This window comes from Canis lupus, chromosome 2 (genome assembly GCF_048164855.1).
Source record: "Canis lupus baileyi chromosome 2, mCanLup2.hap1, whole genome shotgun sequence".
NCBI classification, from domain to species: domain Eukaryota; kingdom Metazoa; phylum Chordata; class Mammalia; order Carnivora; family Canidae; genus Canis; species Canis lupus.
Window position 1 is genome coordinate 32072452 of NC_132839.1, and position 7302 is coordinate 32079753.

The window sequence follows — 7302 nt, forward strand, 5'->3', positions numbered from 1 at the left end:
ATACAGAAACCACATCTTTATCCATTCATCTTTCCATGGACACCGAGGCTCCTTCCACAGTTTGGCTATTGTGGACATTGATGCAATGAAACGCTGGGACACGTGCACTCCGATGTTTATAGCAGCAATGTCCTGATTCCCTTCAAACACATGTCGTTCCTCCCTGCTTTGAACGCTCATGTTTCCATAGTATTCTGTGCCTTGTCTTATATTATTATGTGGAAATTTCCTAAGAACGGGAATTATAATCCACTGAATTTTTAAAGCCCTATACTTTCTATAGTACTTAGAAGGTACTATATGCTCAGTAGGAGTTTTAATAAACTGTCATCTTGCTAAACTTTCATAATCCTTATAAAATAGATATCATTAACACCTAAAAAAAGTTAAGCAACTTGCTATATAGATCACATAGATAATAATTAGGAAAACTGGAATTTGAGCCCACATCTAAAGCTTAGGCTGATTCTTCTATATTTCACTGTTTCAGTATAGGACCTTTATTCACATCTCTTTACCTAATACTTTTGGGTGGCTCATTATATGCAATGCACCGTGGTTGGCATTGGAGATACAGTGACGAACATGACAGACATGGAAACTACCTTTATGAACCTTACATCCCTTCACAGAATACATGGTCATTATATATTTGTTGAAATAGCGGAAGGAAACAGTTTTCATGGTGAAGAAGACTGTCGCGAACTAGCCAATGGTGGCAATATTTTGAGTCTTACAAAAGGAAGAGGAAGAAGGAGAAAAGAATAAGAAAAAGTGGAAGAAGTGAAAGAGGAAGAAAAGAAAAGGAAGAGTAGCAAGAGGAAGAGGAGAGGGAGAAGAGAAGTAGGAAAAGAAGGAAGGAGAGAAAGAAGTATTGACAGCCCAGAAACTTTGTCACACTTTTAATGTCCCTAGAAGCCTAAAGGGCCAGATATTTCAGAATTAGAAGTTGTAGCTTATACAAATACTTATATAAATCCAAAAAAGATTATGAAGGTGTTTCCACAAAAGGCTTGAGACCAAGACTTGGAAACCTTCATTCCCAAACTCTGCAACTCTGGTTAATTGAGAATTCTAATGAGTGTATGAGTTCAAAAGCAAACAATAAGGAAACTTTAATAGTCTGGTTTTATGTATTTAAAATAACTTCTATATAGGTCCCAAAATGTATTTCAAAAGAATCTTTATTCACCTAACTAGTAACTTGTACTTGATAAATCACAAAATTTGGCATGGACACAAGATAGAAAGGGAAAATGGGGGATAGGGTCAAGGGAATCTATGTGTCTTTTTGTGGATTCACTCACAGAGCCACAGAGCAAGGAATTTATAAAAGTATAATTTTAAGAGCCTCTTTTAAAGTAATGTATGGCCCATATTGCCATCTTAATCCACATTATCCTAAGCATTTATTTATGTAAATGTGCATACATATACATATGTATACATAATTTCACTTTTCCCTCTTTTTATGATTATGGTCATGCTTTAAGACAGGGAATTATAACAACAAAAATAATAATAAATACTGAAGTACCTCTTTCTCTGTATGATCCAGTTTCCTAAGTGCTTTATTTTATATTATTTTTAATATTAATGTTTATGTTAATTCTCATAACACTCCTATGGAGGAAGACATGGTGAATCTGCATTTTACAAATGATGAAGCTACAGAAACAACTGGCGTAAGTTCATACAGTTTGGAAGTGGCAAAACTGGAGTATGAACTTTGAATCTGATCCCCAGGTACATGCTCTAAACAATTCCTGTACTATCTTTGCATTAACATAATGTGTACTGCTTTGTGTTAGCACATGTGATTGTTTAAGCTTCTGACACTCCATTGCAAAAGACCTTTTGTAATATCAACATAGAGTTGTATGTATTTATTTACTTCCCATTCACAGTTCCCAACTGTATTGAAATTAGTGTCTTCCAACCTTGGGCAGTTTTCTCTGTGTCTTACACAACTTTTTTTTTTTTTTTAATTTCAGGAATAATTTTTTAACTAGTACATTGCAAATGATAATTAGCCACTTAGCTTTTGGCAGATACTATGATTGATTACCTTTCCTGCCCAAGGTCAAGAAATGTTCACTGAGGGCCTACTCTATGCTAGGCAAAGCACTGAGCAACCGAGAAAGCATGGGCACCTGGTTGGCTTAGTCGGTTGAGCATCTGACTCTTGGTTTCAGCTTGGGTCATGGTTTTGGGATTATGGGTCAGCTACATTGGGCTCCACACTCAGTGGAGAGTCTGCTTGGGATTCTCTCTCTCTCTGTCTCTCTACCTCTCTCCCTGCCCCCACAGTTCCCTCTCTGTGTCAAAGGAAGGGGTAAATCTGAAGAAGAAGAAGAAGAAGAAGAAGAAAGAAGAAAAAAGAAAGAAGAAAGAAGAAGGGATCCCTGGGTGGCGCAGCGGTTTGGCGCCTGCCTTTGGCCCAGGGCGCGATCCTGGAGACCCAGGATCGAATCCCACGTCGGGCTCCCGGTGCATGGAGCCTGCTTCTCCCTCTGCCTGTGTCTCTGCCTCTCTCTCTCTCTGTGTGTGACTATCATAAATAAAAAAAATAAAAATAAATAAAAATTAAAAAAAAGAAAGAAGAAGAAGGAGGAGGAGGAGAGAAGAAGAAGAAAAGAAGAAGGAGGAGGAGGAGGAGGAGGAGAAGAGAAGGAGTAGGAGGAGGAGGAGAAAGAAGGAAGAAGAAGAAGAAGAAGGAGGAGGAGGAGGAGGAGGAGGAGGAGGAAAGAAAGAAAACAAAAGAAAGCAGACACAAAAAGAACCCTTCCAGATAACATAGTCTGAGTAAGGTCTGTTGAGGATCCACAGGGAAAAGTGGTAGGGCATGGAGTTTGGGTGCCATATATTCTGAACAAGGGAAGGAAGTGGTTTGAAGAAAGGCTATTCCAGCTAATAGGGCCAAGATTGTGAGACTAAGAATGGTGGTGAGATGAACCCGGAGTAGAGGGTTTAATTTAACAGAAATCTTAAAGTATTGTAGAGTATGAGAGATTTAAAAGGCTGAGAAGTCATGAGCAGGTTGGCAGGAAATCCCAAGTTTCTACTGTCACCCAAGGAGACATCGCACAGGGACTAACAGTCTCAGCTACTCATCTTCTGCTGCTTTAGTTCAGTAGGGAAACTTAAAATTCTGCTTCTTATTTGTTCCTAAAACTTCCTAGAACTGCCATCAACAGCTGGGGCTTCTCTTGCAGTAAGGAGAAAAGGTCTCCACAGGAAATGGTGCACACAATACAAGATGTCTTCTGCCCACAGAGCCGGCTTTCACTGTTTAACCCCATATTTTCTTTGTTTTCTTCCTCACAGTTCCCCATTCCTCTACAAAGCCTTTCCCCAGCTTTGTAGAACCCGTTGGGAATAGATGCGAGCTTTGGAATAAATTGTTTTCCTTTTAAAGGAATTGACTTTCCTTGGGAGAAAAGAATGTTCACACAATGTAGAAACAGCCTATCTACAATTAGCAGTAAGCGTGCTCTATTCCTGGGATTCTTTGGGATTCTTGGTTGAGGTGGCTGGTTCACAAAGGAGTCAATGAAAGACTAAGAAAGGAGAAGAAAGGAAAGAGGGAAGAACGAATTTTACCCAAACATGAGCATTATTTTTTCTCCCCAATAACAAACATGGTCCTGGTCTCAGTTGTTAAGTGTAGAGTGAACTGTTTATGACAAAGGCTGTATTCAGCTCACTTATCATGTTGGGACATATCTCCCTCCTGTTTACCTTCATCCTCCCAATGCCATCTTCTCCTTTCAGCTCTGAAAGGAGAGCAGAAGAAAATTATGGTGGTGAGAAAGGAGAAAAGAGCTTGGAAGGAGATAGATAAAATCACACAAGGCAAGTGTGAAAGAAGGATAATGGCCCAAGGAGACCCTCCTCAGCTTTCCTGAGCAACCCCATTGAAAGAGAAGCCAAACAGCAATTGCCCAGGGCTGCACATAGTAGGTAATATTTTAATACATAATTATTGTCACTAGTAGGTAAAAGTGGCCCAACAGTGTACAGGACCCTAACTATATCTTATATAATTGCAATAAATTTGGTTGTAGGTAACAGAGAACCTAAACTAAAAGTGGCTTAAACAAAGTAAGCTTTTCTTTCTTGGGTAAAGAAAATTGGAGATGAGTAGTCTAGGATTAGCATGGCAGCCCGGGATGCTTCCAAGGACCCTTCTATTTGTCTGCTTCACCATCCTTAGCATGTCTTCCATTCCCATGGTTGCCTTGAGGTCCAAGATGGCAACTAGAGCTCCGGCCTTCTTTTTTTTTTTTTAAGATTTTATTTATTTATTCATGAGAAGAGACACAGAGAGAGAGGCACAGACACAGGCAGAGGGAGAAGCAGGCTCCATGCAGGGAGCCCGACGCAGGACTCGATCCCGGGTCTCCAGGATCACACCCTGGGCTGAAGGACGCACCAAACCACTGAGCCACCCGGGCTGCCCGAGTTCTGGCCTTCATATCTTCATTTCCATCCTCTGGAAGGAGCAGAATAAAAACAAGAGGGGAAAAGGGGCCATTCCCAGCTGAGTCAGCTCCCATTTCACAGTTTTTATCTCAATGACCAGAAGTACAAGGCCATATCTAGCAACAGGGGAGCTAGGAATATAATCTTTATTTTCAGCAGCAATGTGCCCAGCTAAAACCTGAAGAAAGGCTCCCACTTCTTTAGCTTCTGTGTTGTCCCTATACGGGATGAGCACACAACGAGGACCCAATTCAGTTGCTGACTTATTAACTCAAAAACAGGAAACAATTTTACTTTCAAGAGTATGGGGTTTATAGCAGCAATGTCCACAACAGCCAAACTGTGGAAGGAGCCTCGGTGTCCATTGACAGATGATGGATAAAGTAAATGTGGTCTATGTATACAATGGAATATTACTCAGGCATCAGAAACGACAAATACCCACCATTTGCTTCAAAGTGGCGGGAACTGGAGGGTATTATGCTGAGTGAAATAAGTCAATCGGAGAAGGACAAACATTATATGGTCTCATTCATTTGGGAAATATAAAAAATAGTGAAAGGGAATAAAGGGGAAAGGAGAAAAAATGAGTGGGAAATATCAGAGAGGGAGACAGAACATGAGAGACTCCTAACTCTGGGAAACAAACTAGGGGTGGTGGAAAGGGAGGTGGGCGGGGGGTGGGGGTGACTGGGTGACAGGCACTGAGGGGGGGCACTTGATGGGATGAGCACTGGGTGTTATGCTATATGTTGGTAAATTGAACTCCAATAAAAAAAAAAAAGAGTATGGGGGCATAGGAAAGGACATAAACCTAAGATCAAAGACATGTTATTTTAAAAATATGAGCTTAAAATGTCAATGGAACTCTCACTAACGCCTAGATTTGACTTAGCTAAATCCACCAAAAATGTATACTGTTAGAAATGGTCTAATGTAAGGAAGCAATCTGGTAAACTAGTCAAGTGGACTCTCTTTTTAGAGTAAAGGACCTCAATGGTCCTATTCATTGCTCTGTCTTCAGCACCTATAACACTAAATGAATGAATGAGCTACAACAACTTTCTAAACAGTTTATTGTCTTGATTTTCTCATTATCCAGACTCTGCTTTTTCTTGTGTATTTTAAATGCCTACCATGGGCTCCATGCTGTTTTAACTCTGTACCATGATGGGTTCCCACTCTGAAATTTCCTCTGCCTGTGACTCCTGCCTCCCTGAGAAGTTTTCCAGCTCTTTCCACATGATGTTTCAGCTGGACTAAACTAAAGGTACAGTTAATGATGCTTCTAAAGGCCATTCCTTTGGAGATCCAGTAAACACTGAAAAATCAGTCTTGGTCATCCCTAAAATCTGACTTTTTTCCCTTCCATTTTGCACTTGTTTAGACTTTGGGTAATTTGTGCTACTTCAATGACAGTATGTTATGAGATGTTCTTGGTACTCTCCCTAGTTGGGTCTGAACAGGTCTGAGGCTAATTTTTCCCTTCTCATAGGAAGTGAATAGCATTAGCAAACTATTCACTGTTCTCAAGAAAGACACTGTCAAGGGCTCTGTGACTCTTTCAGAAAGATAGGCTGCTCTTCTTTCCCAAGGGAAAACATAAAACATTTGCAAATATTCTGCTCAATGCCCCTTTCAGAGCTACCACTTGCTTGTTCTTCTGAAATACATGCCACTATAAATAATTTAGGAAGAAATCTGACCGATATACACCAAAAAAAGTTAAGAAAATTGTAATTGATGTCATCGTGGGCTAATAATTTTGCCCTCAAAAAGATAATGCAAGCAGCCAGGACACCTCTCCTTCCTCAGTAACTCTTATTGAAAGAATTGTTCTGGAAACTCTAGTTGCTTGGCTCCAGGTTGTAGACAAATGTCCTATGTCTCTACCCCACTCCTCATCAAGAGAAACACCTTTCTTTTGGAGTCTAGGACTGGATGGACCATCAGATAATCCCAATTTTGGTAAAGAGCTCAAAGCATGGATGGCAATACCTGACTATTGTGTGACATCATGTTCAATAAGAAATAAAGTGAGAGTAAAGCTGTTTGCCTGGCCTCTATCTTGAGGTGTCCTCTTCACTGCAACAATGACAACAAAAGAGAGAGTGAAGTATAGTGTGATACGGAGAAGGAAGGCACTCCAGTTCTGACAGGCCTTAAGTACAGTGGATGTGTTCCTCTCCACTCTTCCTGTATAAGTGTGACAGATCCACTTCCCTCTGGTCCACTCTTCTCAAGCAGGCCCAATTGAGTCTAAAATTTCAACCTGCCTCTTTACTTGATACTTTTCCTCCTTTACCATAGGAAAGGAGTAGGACCACCTTTGTTTGGGTTCTCCAAAGATAGAGACTGAGTCAAAAACTGGGTTACAATGGCTTATTTGGGGGATGACCCTGGAAAGTCAGAATAAGAATGCACAGTGTAGAAGGGAAGAAAGAAAGGCCGGGCCGGGGCCAGATGGCGGAGGAGTAGGGTCCCCCACCTACTCCTGGCCCCACCAACTTACCTAGAAAACTTTCAAACCATCCTGAAAACCTACCAATTCGACCTGAGATTTAAAGAGAGAACAGCTGGAGTGCTACAGAGAGAAGAGCTTGTGCTTCTAACAAGGTAGGAAGACGGAAAAAAATAAAATAAAGAATCAAGTCGGGGAGGGACCGCGGGGAGCTGGGCTAAGGGGGGCAGGGGAGCCTCCGGACAGGAAAGCCCCACCCCGGAGAAGCGGGAACTTTAAGAATCTGCCCTGGATTCTTCCTGGATTGAAAGGCGCTCGCAGGGAACTGGGGGGAGGAGGGAACGCAGGGGTGCAGT